Raw genomic sequence first — 16,932 nt, 5'->3', positions numbered from 1 at the left:
TCGAGAGTGTTTTTAGCTATAATCTAAGAAAATCGGTTCAGCCGTTTGAAAGTTATCAGTTCTTTTCTAGTTAACCTTCATTTGTCGGGGGTGTTATAAATTTTTAATTTATATGAGTGTGTATACTGCAGAAAAACTAAACAGTCAACACGTATGTGTAACGTACTTATAGGCGTTAAAAATAGATCCATTTCAATACAATCGGATCTATCAATTTGCGGTGGCATGACTTAAATCAACATATGGATGCAGTAGTGCATTCTATATTAATAAAAACGTGATTAACCTGTGGCGCCGGCTGTAGTTGTTACACGACGCATTGTGAATATTTATTATAATTACTAGCTTATACCCGCGTCTCCGCATGGACAACAAAATTTCGAACTACGCACTCCTATCTTACCCCCTTAGGGTTTGAATTTTCAAAAATCCTTTTTTAGCGGATGTGTACGTCATAATAGCTATCTGCATGCCCATCCGGATTCCTCCAATAGTTTGAGTTAATTACTTTGATAGATCAGTTAGTCAGTCAGTCAATCACTTTTTCCTTTTATACAAGAAAAGGGTGAGCTTAGGTATTCAACTTTATCTAAGTTGGATTGGCAGCACTAATGACCTGGGGACAGACTTCAAACGTAACGCTGCTGTCGACAATTTCAATTTTTCTGTTTATTTTGAGGTAGGCTTGCACTTGAAGACGATCATGCTGAATAAAAAGCAGTGATGAGGTCTAAGTTGGAGCGCGCTTGCCGCCAAGATGCCTATTCACTCTTGCCTAAAAGGTATGTACCTAAGTTATACGTGGCAGGAAATACGGACAGCGGAAGAGCACCAACCTTAGCGGTTTAATGAATAAGGAATGTTTTTTTAGTTCACCAGATGACTAGACTCTTAAAAAATTTAACTTAAATAAATGACGTGCCCAGGATTACTTAGCATCAGTCAAGTCAAGTTAAGTTAATATTAAAATTTTACCTTGAAATAAAATTTCTATTATGTTTCCTAAGACGTCCGAAGTCCATTTAGGAAGAGTGCATCGCTCCTTCCACGCCTTTTCGCTAGATGTCGTTGATTTCCGTCACGCAACCCGTGCCTCCAACGCCGCCAACAGCCGTTCTGTGAACTAACTAACACAAGCCACAACAAGCCACCATATTTCGTCATTGTTCGGTTCATAATGATTAATGATGTGTACGGTAAGATATAATAGTGGCACCAGGAAGACATCATCTGGACTTCGGACGTCTTAGGAAACATAATAGAAATTTTATTTCAAGGTAAAATTTTAATATTATGTGTTCCGTTTGACGTCCGAAGTCCATTTATGAAGAGACCTGTTTGTTATCTCCTGGTGGCTTGTGAAAAGGAAAAACGCAACAATGTGATAACTTTATGTTATGTAAATTAAAAACGTTAGTATTAGATATTTAAATAACCATATATGTAAGTAATCCTTAACCGATAACTGTTAATGGATGATAACAGTAACAGAAAATTGACAGTAAAATTTTCTTGATACTGGAAAATATTGAATATCTACACTACTTTATTCGCATTATTATTCGATTTCGCACTCTTAATAATTCATGATAACAGAAAACTGAAAATTGGTAGTAAACCTTTACTCGATATTGGAAAACATTGAATAAGGAACTTAGATTTGAAATCTGTCTTTTTATGATAATGTATTCTTTACCACCAACTTGCTTTAGAATAATTAATAGAATAATCTTAAGCCCAAAGGAGGGCATTGTGGATTGAAAGCTATTTGATTTAGTCTGTAGCAACTTCGGAAAATAGATTCTAAACCCAACTTAGTTATGTTAAATATTAGCATAATATATAACTTAGCTAAATAATAGCTGAACTATCTGGCCTGTATGTCTCTCAAGCTAATAAGTTAGTTGGAGATCATCTAAATTTGTTAAAAACAAATATTAAAATAAAAAGATTAATCAGGAGAAGGTCAGCTCAGATTCAAAATTATTATAAAATTATCTCCATTTATAATACCAAAAGTAGGATTCTTATATCAACTTTTTTATTTGATTCCTGTTACCTGCAAGTATGTACAGAATATCCTTGCATCCCATATAGGAAGTTTAGGTGGAATCAGTTCAGCTAAAGCTACTGCTTTTATGGTATGAATAACCGTATAAAATTTTAACATTCGAACCTGTCTCACAAATAGAAGCTATCGCTGATTTAGGTTCATAATATTATACAAGTATGGTATGGTAAGCAAGATTACTGCCAATATAATTTTGCTAAATATCTCACTATATCATTCCTTGGAAAAGGCGGTTGTCTATATGACCATATTTTAAATGAAGGCCTAGGTACGATTTGAGTGTCGAGGCTATTTCGCAGGCAGCACGATAAAAGAAGCTCTATCTCGCTATAGGGCCTGGGCTATATGTCAATGTGTCCCACCCAAATAGCTGGAGTTTCCGATTTTCAGGGGGCTTGATGTCAGCTGATGATCGCCCCGCCGCTGTGTCGTATGTTAATTATTATGTATCTCTCACCTGAGTTAAGGTGATTTCAGATGCGTGGAAATAGCCTAGGCGGCGGTAAAATGAACCACGCTGACCCGTATATCCAACATCTGCTAGACGCTGCGAGCAGGCAGGCGTTCGAGTCGGAAAGACGAGTTCAGTTTAAAATTACTCCTTGTAGTAGATGCCACTCCGAGCCTGCGTGATTACGCCAGAGGTTGTCGGCTTCGGTATTGTACACTCCCGGAAAGGTGATGAGGGAGGAGTACAATATTGAGGCTGTCCGTCAGAGTGAATAACTTTTTGTCAAGTCTAAAAACCATTTTGGTCTCGTTCCGCTTCGTACTTTATATCTAAAGTGGATACCACTGCTTTGACTGCAAGGCCAGTTTTGAGTTCTCGCGTATTGAAACATAATACATCTTGAGTTGTAATGGTATTTTCTCTGTCGATGACTCACTAGTATGTGTACACTAGCCGTTTATATATTTCTTTATCTGTTACAATGTAATCCAAAAGATACCTATTGAGGTGAACTGAGACCGTCTGAAAACAGATTCTCTAGCCACTATACAAGCTCGGCTCGCACTCTTTCAGAAATGATGTTTGGTTTTGCTAGCATGCTTCCGAACACAATTTCAGTGACTTAGAAACGTACGGCAAGCAACCTTCCCCGGTGGGTGATGAAGGTCGCAAAGTTGAGATACCCTAAAAGGCGTTGCGCCTGTTTGAGGGCCCAACTGCCGGTTTCTAAGAGAGACCACAGACTCTGACCAACTTTTGTTATCCCGTCTGGGGGTAGGGACTCCTGTTGAGGTGTGTGTCCGATTTTACTCCCCAATACTCGCGGTTGAAAGCGATCTCCTTTGCGTCGTGATCGATTACTCGACATTGAAACCTAGGCTGGTTAAGAGTGATAGCCAGTAAGGTTATGAGCTTTCAAAATTTTCATGGACTGGTGACAATGTGAAGTCGTCCAAATACACCAGTAGGCGAAAGCATTTGTCGCGCAATACTTGAGCAGCCCAATTTGACACAAAGGCGAACAACTTTTGGTGCGGTCGCCAGACATAAGGATAAGAAAGTTATGTTCCAAAACCAACATACCGATTTGGGTGATTTATGTTTTAGGCGCAATAATAAGCCAGACTTTTGAGCATAGAGTCGTCCGTTTAGAAACTGGCATTTGAATGGTAAAGAAAACCAAACACATGAATATGTATCGGTTGCAATATTCTTGGGTATCAGTCCATTCAGTCAGTTTATTTGGTTACGTGACCTGGTACACATATCTATGGCGGCGCCTCCACCTGAACCAATTTTATCTCTTAAGAGAGAGAGAGAGAAAAAGAGAGAAAGAGAAAAATATCAAGGACAAGAGCGAATTAGACTTTAGGCCGTAGGGCTACGCGAGCCAAATTGCGCTTTATTTGCGTTGTAACGAGTCATTATTTATTGTAAGGTTAATTTTTAAAAATTGATTTGAACTGTCAACAATAATATAAAATTATTAATTAATCCAATGAAGGTAGTTTGATAAAATCTATATTTGGCTCCTTTAACGTCCTACAAGACTGAACCTGCATGAATACGGGTGTTTCGAAGGCTTCAGTCCAGTCTCCATCCGAGATTCGGAGCGACATCGCACCCCCTCGGCACTCGGACTGCGAACTGGACAACTAGATGCTGTGGACAGCAATCCCGCTCCAATCAAATTAATCTTTTTAAATTAAAACTCTCTGACAACCTCCACGCATTGAACCAATGTTCCATGCGAAGGTTTTGGGAGGACATTCCAATAATTCGATAAAAACATTTAAACAATACCTGCTTTTCTGAGTGACGCCAATATTATTAAAACGTATTTGCATAGTGAGCGTTCTGTAAGGTACTAAGTAAATGTCGTCACGCTTGACCACAATAACATCCGATGGAAAGAGATAATGCGGTCCAAGATGGGACGCGTTCATATAGAAGATGCTCATTCACTCTTATTCTAAGGACACCCGAACTACAATTTGGCAGGAAATACAGATCGCGGAAAAGTATTCCAAACCTTAGCCAAGTTTTTTGAACAGCAATGAAATAGGCGATGTAGTTTGCAAGGCTGGTTTTAGTAGATACCTGATTTTATCAAAACCCCGAATTTGTAAGGTAATGCTGCGAAAGGACGGTACTTTGATACTCTTTTAGAAATTTTCAAAGTTGAAGGAACCAATGGAGATTGATTTAAAAGAATTCGGGCTTAGTTACGTAGTTCGTAAAAGGTGTATACTTACCTGTCTTAATACTGTTTGAGACAGTTGCCCGAAACAACTTTTTAGAGTAATTTTCATGATTTTTATTTTATAAACTGTTTTCATATGGCTCCCCCTTTTTCTTTCCATCAGAGAAGTCACTTTGTTGACGATAAAAGGTATTTCCTAAGATATAGTTAGTATTGAAAAACTTTGGACATACCTACCCTCAATTTTTGATATTTTTCTATACAACTTACATTCAATATTTTTCTTATTGTTAAATATTGTGAAAAATGTATTTCGAAGAAGAGAGTAGTTCTAAAATTCTTACGAAAGTGCTAGACACTTTAAAAGTTATTGATTCGTCCATATAATTTGAAGAATTGAACTTATTTGACAATGCCGCACACTACGTCACATATTTTGAAACCACGAAATATTACCAATATTTTGCCTGGGGCGTAAAAAAGGGAACCCGTTAAACACTAGTAGTTGCTTCAGTAAGAAAATATGAAGCCTAGTAGGTAGTTGAATTTAGTAAATTCGGTTCGGGCATTGGTAATTTAGCACAAAATATTTCAATTTGACTCACCCTTTGGAAGGTAACTCAAACCTTAGTTTCAACTTTTACGAGGCACAATGTGCTCTGAGCTGCTACGGCGCCCTGATTGACTGCGGCGCCCCACGCAGCTGCGGTGCCTTGAGCGATGCGGCGGCTGCCGCGCTCCGAGCGGCTGCGGTGACCTGAGCCACTACGGCGTTCTTGAGAAATTTTCACTTCCCACTCACACATTTCACACTTCACACACCACACGATGACGAGTTTTCTGGCCGAACTATTTTGTCGGCCTCGGACGGCACGGAAATTTCACCATTTTTAAAAATCACTACTTCTCGATGAAAGGGATCAAAAAATATATATACGATTCAATCTACAACAATGACGAAATATGGTGGCTTGTTGTGGCTTGTGTTAGTTAGTTCACAGAACGGCTGTTGGCGGCGTTGGAGGCACGGGTTGCGTGACGGAAATCAACGACATCTAGCGAAAGCGCGTGGAAGGAGCGATGCACTCTTCCTAAATGGACTTCGGACGTCAAACGGAACACATAATAAAAAATGTTATTCTCAGAATTTCTAATGAACTTCTCATAAAGACAACAAGGAAGGAAAGTAAAATGAAATAATAGAGAGTAGGTAGGTACGATATTGTGTCAATTTTGTTTATTCATTCGAAGAAAATGAAATTGACAGAGACAAGGGACCAAGCACATTCATTCAAATGAAAAACTGCGTAGTACCAGAGTGAACTAGAGTGGGGGAACTCTCGGTTTGATCCTGTATCGACCATATATCAAATATTAGGCTACGGTGACGTGAAATCAACCAAAAATAGGGCTACATTACCTGCGTTAAATGTAAGTATGTACTAACATTTGACGCCTGCCACTAACGTCGAGGCCTCGACGTTTTGTTAAAAGGTCCCTAATTGTCGTGAACTGTGGTCTGTGGTAGTACAATATCATGTAAAAACAGATTAAACCTCCGACCCAAAAAGAGGGGTGTTATAAGTTTGACGTGTGTATCTGTTGTAAGGTTATTTTTAAAAATTGATTTGAGTTGTCAAAAATAATATAAAATTATTAATTTATCTAATGCAGGTAGATTGATAAAATCGATATTTGGCTCATTCGATGTCATACAATCTGTTGCTAGGAGGCCAACAAGATTGAACTTGCATAAATACGGGTGTTTCGAAGGTTGTAGTTTAGTCTCCTTCTGAGATTCGGAGCGATATCGCATATTTTCGGTATTTGGATTGTGAACTGAATAATTAGATGTTGTGATAGCAATCACGCTCTAATTAAATAATTTATTTTGGCACTAGTTTTTTTAGATTAAAACTCTCGGATAACCTCTACACATTGAACCTGGTGTTTTTTGTGTTGGTTTTGAGAGAACATTCCAATAATTCGATAAAAATATTTAAATAATACCTGCTTTTCTGAGTGACGCCAATACTGTGTATCTGTCTGTGGCATCTTAGCTCCTGAACTAATGAACCGATACTGTAACCTTCACTTGTCGGGGGTTTTGTAAAATTTTAATTTACACTTGTTTCCGAAAAGGCATGGAATCAAAATGACCTTGACGATCCAAACATAGGTAATTCATGATAATTATTATAAATGCGAAAGTGTGTCTGTCTGTCTGTCTGTCTATGCTTTAGCTTTTCACGGCCCATCTGTTTAACCGATTTTGACGTTTGCTACCGATATAGCTTACATCCCAGGGATGATCTCTATCCCGGAAAATGAAAGATTAAGCACGCGCATATTAAGCACGCGCACGCGCGTGCGCACGTGCGCGCGTGCGCGCGTGCGCGCGTGCGCGCGTGCGCGCGTGCGTGCGTGCGTGCGTGCGTGCGTGCGTGCGTGCGTGCGTGCGTGCGTGCGTGCGTGCGTGCGTGTGTGAGTGTGAGTGTGTGTGTGTGTGCGTGCGCGCGCGCGCGCGCGCGTGCGTGCGTGCGTGCGTGCGTGCGTGCGTGTGTGTGTGTGTGTGTGTGTGTGTGTGTGTGTGTGTGTACTCCTTCACGCAAAAACTACTGGACGGATTGGGCTGAAATTTAGAATGGAGATAGATTGTACCCTGGATTAGCACATAGGCTACTTTTTATCCCGGAAAATCAAAGAGTTCCCACGGGAATTTAGAAAAACCTACATCCACGCGAACGAAGTCGCGGATATCAGCTAGATTGTAGAATAACATACAGATACTGAGAAAATGATAGGTCCGAAGAAAAGTTTTACAAAGACCTTTTTTGAAAAGATAACTCTGCAAAACATAAAATGAATGTGCGCCAATACAATTTGAAAAATGTATTGTAATTCAACACCCTCGGAAAGGATCTGCGAAGAAAAATTTCGAGTGGTATTCGATATGGTGTATTTAGTTTTCCTTCGCAGGTTTTTGATATCACTTGGAACTGTAATAAGTTACAGTTACAGTTACAAACCCATTTTATATTATAAATGCGAAAGAATGTCTGTCTGTCTGTCTGTCTGCTACCTTTGCACGGCCCAACAGTTTAACCGATTATGACGAAATTTGGTACAGGGTTAACTTATATTCCGGGGACGGACATAGGCTACTTTTTATCCCGGAAAATGAAAGAGTTCCCACGGTACTCCCAAAATCCTATCCGCTTAACCGATTTGTATGAAAGGTACCGAGGTAGCTTGCATCTCTGTAATTGCCATAGGCAACTTTTTATCCCGGAAATTAAACAGTTCCCACGGAATCTTTAAAAGCCTAAATCCACGCGGACGAAGTCGCGGGCATTCTCTATTAGTGTGAATGTGAATTAACTTTATTTTTCTTCTTTCTCAATTTGTAACATACTTTTACATGTTGATAACTAAGTATTTATTTAGTAGGTACTTAGTCGATGGATTTTTCAATTTTTTCGTGTTGTAGTTCTCGTATTTCTTTGGAAATGAATGTAAGTAATAATAGGAAATAAAATACTAGATGGACAACGGACATCAAGCGAGTTGCAGGGAGTCGTCGCGCTGGGTATAGGCGGCCTAAGTTCGCGAAGTCTCTAGAAGAGACCTATGCCCAGCAGTGGAGTTCTATCGGTTGACGACGATAATATTGTGATCAACCCATTACAAGTTTAGATCACAATCTACCACGCTGGCCCAGTGCGGATTAGCAGACTTCACACACCTTTGGGAACATTATGAAGACTGTCTGCAGGCATGCAGATTTCCTCACGATGTTTTCCTTCACACAATGAATGAAATATCTGCTCTATTAATTTTAGTTCAAAGAATCTAAGCTTCGACCAAAACAATGTTTTATGGTCAAAGATTTTTAGTTCGAAAAATGAATATTTTTGTGAAGCAGTTTCCGAAAGTAAAAATGTCTAACATGGCGAATATCAAACTCGCTACTTCTGGCTATCACAGCAGTTTTATGGTCGATTCAGTCGGTGAAAATCATGATTTATAAGAAAAATGTCGAGTTAGTGAATACTCGGTGGGGAGTAACCTAATTGGTATGGAACTTCCATTTATTTTTAACCTACTTTTAAAAAAAGGAAATTCTGTACATGTTTGTTCCACACCCCAAGGGAGCCAACGGGACAGCCTCCGCTATCCGTCGGTCCGTCTGTCTGTCTGTCAGTGGGCTGTATCTCATGAACCGTAAAAGAAATTTTCACAGATTATGTATTTCTTTTGCCGCTGCAAATAATAAAAATTTACATAGATTCATTAGATAAGTAAGGCTAGCTGTAAGTTTTATATTGTAATAAAATTGTAAGAAACTTACTTATTGATGATTTCAAAATACCTATTTAACGAGGTATCACTCGAGAGCGTAAAGCATTTTTTTCCGATTTTTATTATATGTTCAAAAGATGAAAACTCTTGCTTTCAAAATTTTAATACGCATCTGTGTAGCAAACTGAAACTGTTTTTCAACTTTACAGCTCAATTGTACTTATAATTGATTTTTAAAATAGCTGTGACACAACAGACGGCCTGGACGAAACTATAAAGGCTTGTATATTTTACTACGGAACCCTAAAAAAGAAAATTGTGTGTTTCCACTCATAATGAATGAAGCAACAGGCCGCAGACAACTCATGTAGTATAAAGTAACACTAGTAACTAGTTGACTGTAGAGAGTAGAGACGTCGTTCGGTTCGGACGCCCCGCTCTTCGATAAAACGTAATAAGAATATACTAGACATTCCAATTTTCCGAATTATAATCGCATCAAAATATAAACATTTGAGCATATAAGCTGTTATTAAATAGTGTACTTTTGTTCGAGGGAAACAATCTGTGAGTAAAACCTTTTTATCACCCGCTTGTTTGTTATGTAAACATTTGAATTTTTGGCGGTTTATATGTTTGTTGGTTATGATAAAATACGTTAAACATACGTTTGCTGTAATAAGTGATAAAATGTAATGGTATACTTAGTATCCGTGGAAATATGAGAGTGCTCACGAAAATTGCATTGTTTACATTACAAAAAATAATCGTTTGATGTTCTCAAATAGAAAAGTTTATTTAGAAATATTTGATTCAATTAGTTAGGTTAAGAACTAAAGCCAGTAGGACAAATAATTATTAAAAGAGGTAAATGTTACAAAAACCTAAAATTTTTTAGTAACCTACCTATGTCGCATAAGGCCGATTTTCCAAATAATGTTTAAGTAACAGTTGGTGACTGGAAATTCGGTCCTTAATGTATCTACCTAAAAGCTACTAGCTTCTGATGAGCTAAAATCTAAATCCTAAAATAATTTATAAGTATTTACCTATGTTTTTATCATTAACCTTACATTGATAACGAAAATTAAACATTTACGGAGGGATTAAAGCAAAGCAATACAAATACTACAATCGGCTTTGTCAATTTTTTTTGTTGCTAGCTACCTATGTACTGTGTTCCTATGCACAAACTCTATTTTATAGCTTTTCCTAAGGTCTAGGCGTCAACTGCTTGAAACAAAGAAGTACAAAAATAAAGCTTAAGAGAAGTTTCTCTAGCGCGCACCACAGCAAGCACCCCATCGGTTTACACACAAACGTAGTTTGGTTTTCATTGGAATATTAACCAATCAAACTCAATGAAATTTCGTAGACATTTTCTAGGAACAAATATCTGTGTCTGCCATTTGCCAGATTTCCGTAAAAATGCGTGGTTTCAACATTATACGGGCTCAAAGATGTATAGGTCTTTGAGACCGTGTAACGTATCAACAAAATTTCAGAGTTCAATTGGTTGATATTCCAACAAGAACCAAATTACGTTTGTTTGGAGCGAATCACGAATTATCTCCTGTTAAAATTTTTCTGTGAATTTCTGCTTCTTACCTACGTAACTTCTAATAAAATTACTAACATTTCTCAAAACCGCTGTACGAGTTTAAACGAATCAGAGATAAAATAAAATGAGGCATTCCTACGATGCAAAATCAAATCGTTGAGGAATTTAGGGTAAGCTGCAGAGGATTTCTCTTGAGAATGAGGAAACATTCCCAAGCGTCGCTGCGGTTTTCTCTTAGTTAACCCAGTGCTATAGCTATTTCTTTTGACAGTTAACTTACAAATCTCAATAGATCAAAAGAATAGATCAATAGTTACAAGAGCGGACTGAATTCTGAAAGGTCGCCGGTTCAAAGCTCACCCGTTAAACTATTGTCGTACGCTTAGTTGGAGAAAAAAGGGGAATATTGGTCATTAATAAGGTGCCTAATATTCTTTTACTAAAAAAATATTTTCTGATCAAAGTGCCTTTCTAAACATACTTCTACTCAGGTACTTAATGAACGCCTATTTCAATCCGTGTGCAGTAAAGGATGCGATTAAATGTTTTTTGTACAACTTGATTTATTTATTAAATTTTAGCAAAGAAAAAGAAAACCAGTTCTTACTTTTATAGTGTTTCATAGTAAATTGAGTATTTTTTAACATTTATAGTTTTAATTAAAAATTTCCATGAATGAGTAAAATTACTGTTATATTTTTTCGGATTAAAACTGATGCCACAGGCAATTCGCGACAGGTCGAGGTATGGATGCGGGGGGACGCCCCGCACGCCCACCCGCACAGCGCTAGCGGTCGCCCGCACCCGGATTGCCATCTGGACCAGTCGCGTACTATCGGTCGGCGATAGGTTGAGAATTGAGATGATAATGATTATCATTTTCAGTCTATTCAATATTATAAATCTGCCTCATATTCAACTTAGGCCACATCATCACTTTCCATCGGGCGTGATAGATTCTAGAGGATCCTCGCGCGGCTATAACAATGCACTCACCACCAAGAGCAGTGATAACCTAGTGTTCAGAGTCAAACCACAGTTGGCCTAATAGACTACGAGTATTCTCACTGATAATGATGATGAAGCACCATCCGCCACGCTGCTTTTTTGCAAAAATTCTTTCTATACTTATTAAACAAATAAAATACTTACTCGCCTTCATCTCGTCATAAGAGTTTGGTTTCGTAAGCTCTCGCACGACCCCGTGCGCCATCTGAAGCATACAGCCTTTCGATGAAGTGTACCATTGAGCACGCTGGGTTCCAATGATCAAGTCCTTTATCTGGAAATTATTGTGAAATTTTTTTTAGCAGATGTGGAACATCATACATGTGCATGTGACATATCGCCATTGCGACATTAAGACCTCTTATGTGTAAAAAACACTTTGTGACGAAGCGTTACATGTTATATAATATTTATATTATTATTTTATCTATTTGTTATTACAAATGATATTTTTAGATATAACTAATCTTGGCCCTTGGGGGTACTCTGTTAAATTTTCAACATTCATGTTTCATAATTTTCCTGAAGGAAGACCCATAAGTTCTACGCATACAAATAAATAGTGAAGGGAAAAGAGTTCCATACAAAAATGTTCTGGAGAGCCTCTTGAAAATTAAGGAAATTTTCGTATGGAGACGAATTTTTTTGTTCTGTGGCCATATTTTTTTCACCGGCCCTTTGGGGTGCCCTAGTAAGTTTTCCACGTTCGGCTCTCTCTATAATTTTAATGACCTAGAATTTTTGACTTTTACGCGCACGGAAAGTATGGTGAAAAAGTCCCATACAAAATTATTGTTCAGAAGGAACCGATTTTGAGGAAATTTGGCGCAGACGTATTATGTAGGATACTTCTTTCCACGGAAAAAGAGGTCCTATGTGATTTTGAAGAAAACAAATCTACTTGCAGGCAAAAATGAGTAAAAAAAATAAATGCTTACCGTTTACCGTCTATTCCAGTGGAAATCAGATCTGGAATCTTCTAGCACCTTCCATCCTTTCATGAGGCCTGGAATATTCAGCAAACGGAATAAGTAAACTAGCGGTGATAGCTTAGTTGTTAAAACATAGCTTCCTTCCTATTCAGGGAGTCGGGGGTTCGATCCCGGGCACGCAACGCTGACTTTGCAGAGTTTGGAGAGTAGTTAGAACGATACACCGTTACACAAGTGTCTGATGTTATCGTTTCTTTAAGTCCAGGAGCCACATGTTCGGATGCTTTTTAGACCGTCTGAGATCTCTGACTAAGTAATCCAAACCATTTTGTAAAAAATTAGAGTAGATCTGAAATCGGCGGCGTCAAAATACAATAAGTAAGAAACCGAAACCGTTTTAAAATATGATAAAACAAAAAAAGTTGAATTCTGTATACCAGTGTGGTGTGAATTCGGAGGCCACTGTCCACCTTCGACGGCAAGAGACGAATGAACTGTATGCGGGTTAATTGCGAATTTTGAATGTGCCCACACGGGGAAAATGTATCTGCTTTCGAGAGTAAAGAACTAAAATGTTGGCTTCACTTCACCTATGCCTAATGTAGGCAGATAATATTTTAAGAAGCTCAGCGACTGTTACCTGTAAAAACTCGCATATCCCTTATTCAGTACAAGAGTAGGGAGTTTTCAAAAAAATATTTTTAGAGACCCCCACTTTTTTTCATGTAACATCCGCTAGGTGAATTTTTTTTCGTATAAAATATAGCCTTTGTCACCCGGGCCAATGAATCAATTGACACCTCATTCATCAAAATCGGCCCAGTAGTTTAGGCGCTATAGTGGAACACACACAATCTGTATACAAACATACATACATACATACATACATACATATATACATACTGTACAGTGTACACTTGTACAGGTTGCTAATGTACGACGGATGTTGCTGGATAGATAGCGCGCCGTGTTCTCTACCAGGGTAGGAAGAAAATCAAAGAAAATGTACACTAAAATATTCACGAATTTAAGCGACGGGCCTGCCCGCGAAATTCAAATTTAATTTGGTTTTTCGCAATTTGTAAACTAATACGACCACGTAGGCTTATGGTATTTTACTTGCGACAATGGCAGTATCATCCTCACAGGTTTATATAAAAATCTTTACTTGAAAGGGTCCAGTTTAAGAAATTAATTCTAGTATCGACTATTCTCACAAATTAGTATACATATATTAATTAAAATATACAATAAATTTTTACGCTTCGACAGATTTTCTTTACAAAAACTGTCAAACCTCAAATTAATTCCTCAGATAAAGTTATTTGACGATTGAAAAATCGGCCCTCAGAGAAACAAAATAATATCTACTCGCAGCCAAAAACTAGTAGGTAAAAATAAAATGCTTACCATTCATTTATTCTAATGGAAATCTGATCTGGAATCTTGTAGCACCTTCCACCATGAGGCCTGGAATATTCAGCGAATGGAATTAGTAAACAAGCGCTGATAGCTTAGTTGTTATAACGTATTTCTCCTGTTCGTGGGGGGAGGGGGTTCAATGCCGGGCATGTATCTGTTGTCGCAGGTATATTGTCAAAGCCGTGATATTATACGTACAATCTCACTAGTGATATTATAATTAAACGGTAGATTGTCAATTGACTTCATTTCTTACAATATTTGTCGGCCTGGTTTTAGTGTCATTGTAATTTCACAAGGTCATTATATGTAGTGACATTATGAAAAATCTAGGTATATTATTATGAGTGAAGTTGGCAGTGGGAGACGTCAAGCGTTCTGATTGGTCAATTGGAGCGTGTGCGAAATTTTCCGCCTAAAATTATTGTTTAAATGGTGTTTTGTTATTTTTTTTCATTAAATTTCTTTAAAATGTGTGATAGTCAACATTTGGAAGTGATTGAAACTTCACATTCATTAATATACCAAGTGAAAACCAGTGTGAGATTGTGGCACGAGAAGATTTCAACATAGAGCTACGAAAATATTGCAGTGGGCAATCTGATAAAGACCTGGAGAGTGGCATAGGCTACTTTTTATCTAGGAAAATCAAGGAGTTCCTACAGGATTTTTCAATATCTAAATCCACGCGGACAAAGTCTCGGGCATCAGCTAGTTACATTCTATAATAGTAATACAATAAAGTTTGCGATTTTTTTAAACGTGTCTATTTACTTATAACTCTATGATTGCCAAATTGACATCGGAAAGGGACCAATCAGAGGCGGCCTCACAATCTAACGACCAGTAAAATTGTCCAAATATCATTGCCTTACAATATCACTATGTAGGTACACTAAAACCAAGCCGTTCAATTGTAAGAAATGAAGTCGATTGTCGGTCTACCGTTTAATTATAATGTCACTAGTGAGATTGTAATATCACGGCTTTGACAATATACCTGCGACATATCTACCGTTAACTTTTCGAAGTTATGTGCGTTTTAAGAAATTAAATATCACTTGCTTTGACAAAATGAAGGAAAACATCGTGAAGTCTGCCAACTGGCAATGGGCCAGCGTGATGGACTCTAGCCTAATCCCTTCTCATTCTAAAAGGGAACTCGTACTCAGCAGTATAGTTCGCGACAGGTCGAGGTATGGATGCGGGGGGACGCCCCGCACGCCCACCCGCACAGCGCTAGCGGTCGCCCGCACCCGGATTGCCATCTGGACCAGTCGCGTACTATCGGTCGGCGATAGGTTGAGAATTGAGATGATAATGATTATCATTTTCAGTCTATTCAATATTATAAATCTGCCTCATATTCAACTTAGGCCACATCATCACTTTCCATCGGGCGTGATAGATTCTAGAGGATCCTCGCGCGGCTATAACAATGCACTCACCACCAAGAGCAGTGATAACCTAGTGTTCAGAGTCAAACCACAGTTGGCCTAATAGACTACGAGTATTCTCACTGATAATGATGATGAAGCACCATCCGCCACGCTGCTTTTTTGCAAAAATTCTTTCTATACTTATTAAACAAATAAAATACTTACTCGCCTTCATCTCGTCATAAGAGTTTGGTTTCGTAAGCTCTCGCACGACCCCGTGCGCCATCTGAAGCATACAGCCTTTCGATGAAGTGTACCATTGAGCACGCTGGGTTCCAATGATCAAGTCCTTTATCTGGAAATTATTGTGAAATTTTTTTTAGCAGATGTGGAACATCATACATGTGCATGTGACATATCGCCATTGCGACATTAAGACCTCTTATGTGTAAAAAACACTTTGTGACGAAGCGTTACATGTTATATAATATTTATATTATTATTTTATCTATTTGTTATTACAAATGATATTTTTAGATATAACTAATCTTGGCCCTTGGGGGTACTCTGTTAAATTTTCAACATTCATGTTTCATAATTTTCCTGAAGGAAGACCCATAAGTTCTACGCATACAAATAAATAGTGAAGGGAAAAGAGTTCCATACAAAAATGTTCTGGAGAGCCTCTTGAAAATTAAGGAAATTTTCGTATGGAGACGAATTTTTTTGTTCTGTGGCCATATTTTTTTCACCGGCCCTTTGGGGTGCCCTAGTAAGTTTTCCACGTTCGGCTCTCTCTATAATTTTAATGACCTAGAATTTTTGACTTTTACGCGCACGGAAAGTATGGTGAAAAAGTCCCATACAAAATTATTGTTCAGAAGGAACCGATTTTGAGGAAATTTGGCGCAGACGTATTATGTAGGATACTTCTTTCCACGGAAAAAGAGGTCCTATGTGATTTTGAAGAAAACAAATCTACTTGCAGGCAAAAATGAGTAAAAAAAATAAATGCTTACCGTTTACCGTCTATTCCAGTGGAAATCAGATCTGGAATCTTCTAGCACCTTCCATCCTTTCATGAGGCCTGGAATATTCAGCAAACGGAATAAGTAAACTAGCGGTGATAGCTTAGTTGTTAAAACATAGCTTCCTTCCTATTCAGGGAGTCGGGGGTTCGATCCCGGGCACGCAACGCTGACTTTGCAGAGTTTGGAGAGTAGTTAGAACGATACACCGTTACACAAGTGTCTGATGTTATCGTTTCTTTAAGTCCAGGAGCCACATGTTCGGATGCTTTTTAGACCGTCTGAGATCTCTGACTAAGTAATCCAAACCATTTTGTAAAAAATTAGAGTAGATCTGAAATCGGCGGCGTCAAAATACAATAAGTAAGAAACCGAAACCGTTTTAAAATATGATAAAACAAAAAAAGTTGAATTCTGTATACCAGTGTGGTGTGAATTCGGAGGCCACTGTCCACCTTCGACGGCAAGAGACGAATGAACTGTATGCGGGTTAATTGCGAATTTTGAATGTGCCCACACGGGGAAAATGTATCTGCTTTCGAGAGTAAAGAACTAAAATGTTGGCTTCACTTCAC

At 38.3% G+C, this 16,932-nt stretch overlaps 2 long non-coding RNA genes across 2 annotated transcripts; one reads left to right on the top strand and one right to left on the bottom strand.

Annotated features, from left to right (window-relative positions):
• Positions 1–4,707: 4,707 nt before the first annotated feature.
• LOC123879912 lies at positions 4,708–14,676 on the top strand. The gene is made up of 3 exons (XR_006799104.1): positions 4,708–5,014; positions 8,162–8,171; positions 14,666–14,676. It is a non-coding gene; the product is annotated as an uncharacterized LOC123879912 (long non-coding RNA).
• LOC123879911 lies at positions 13,963–16,623 on the bottom strand. Its single transcript, XR_006799103.1, has 3 exons — positions 16,349–16,623; positions 15,555–15,684; positions 13,963–13,998 (listed from the first exon to the last, which is right to left on the bottom strand). It is a non-coding gene; the product is annotated as an uncharacterized LOC123879911 (long non-coding RNA).
• Between the last annotated feature and the right edge of the window lie 309 nt (positions 16,624–16,932).

This window comes from Maniola jurtina, chromosome W, assembly GCF_905333055.1.
Source record: "Maniola jurtina chromosome W, ilManJurt1.1, whole genome shotgun sequence".
Taxonomy (NCBI): domain Eukaryota; kingdom Metazoa; phylum Arthropoda; class Insecta; order Lepidoptera; family Nymphalidae; genus Maniola; species Maniola jurtina.
The sequence above is the reverse complement of the archived record's forward strand: the minus strand, read 5'-3'. Positions and strand labels throughout refer to the sequence as shown.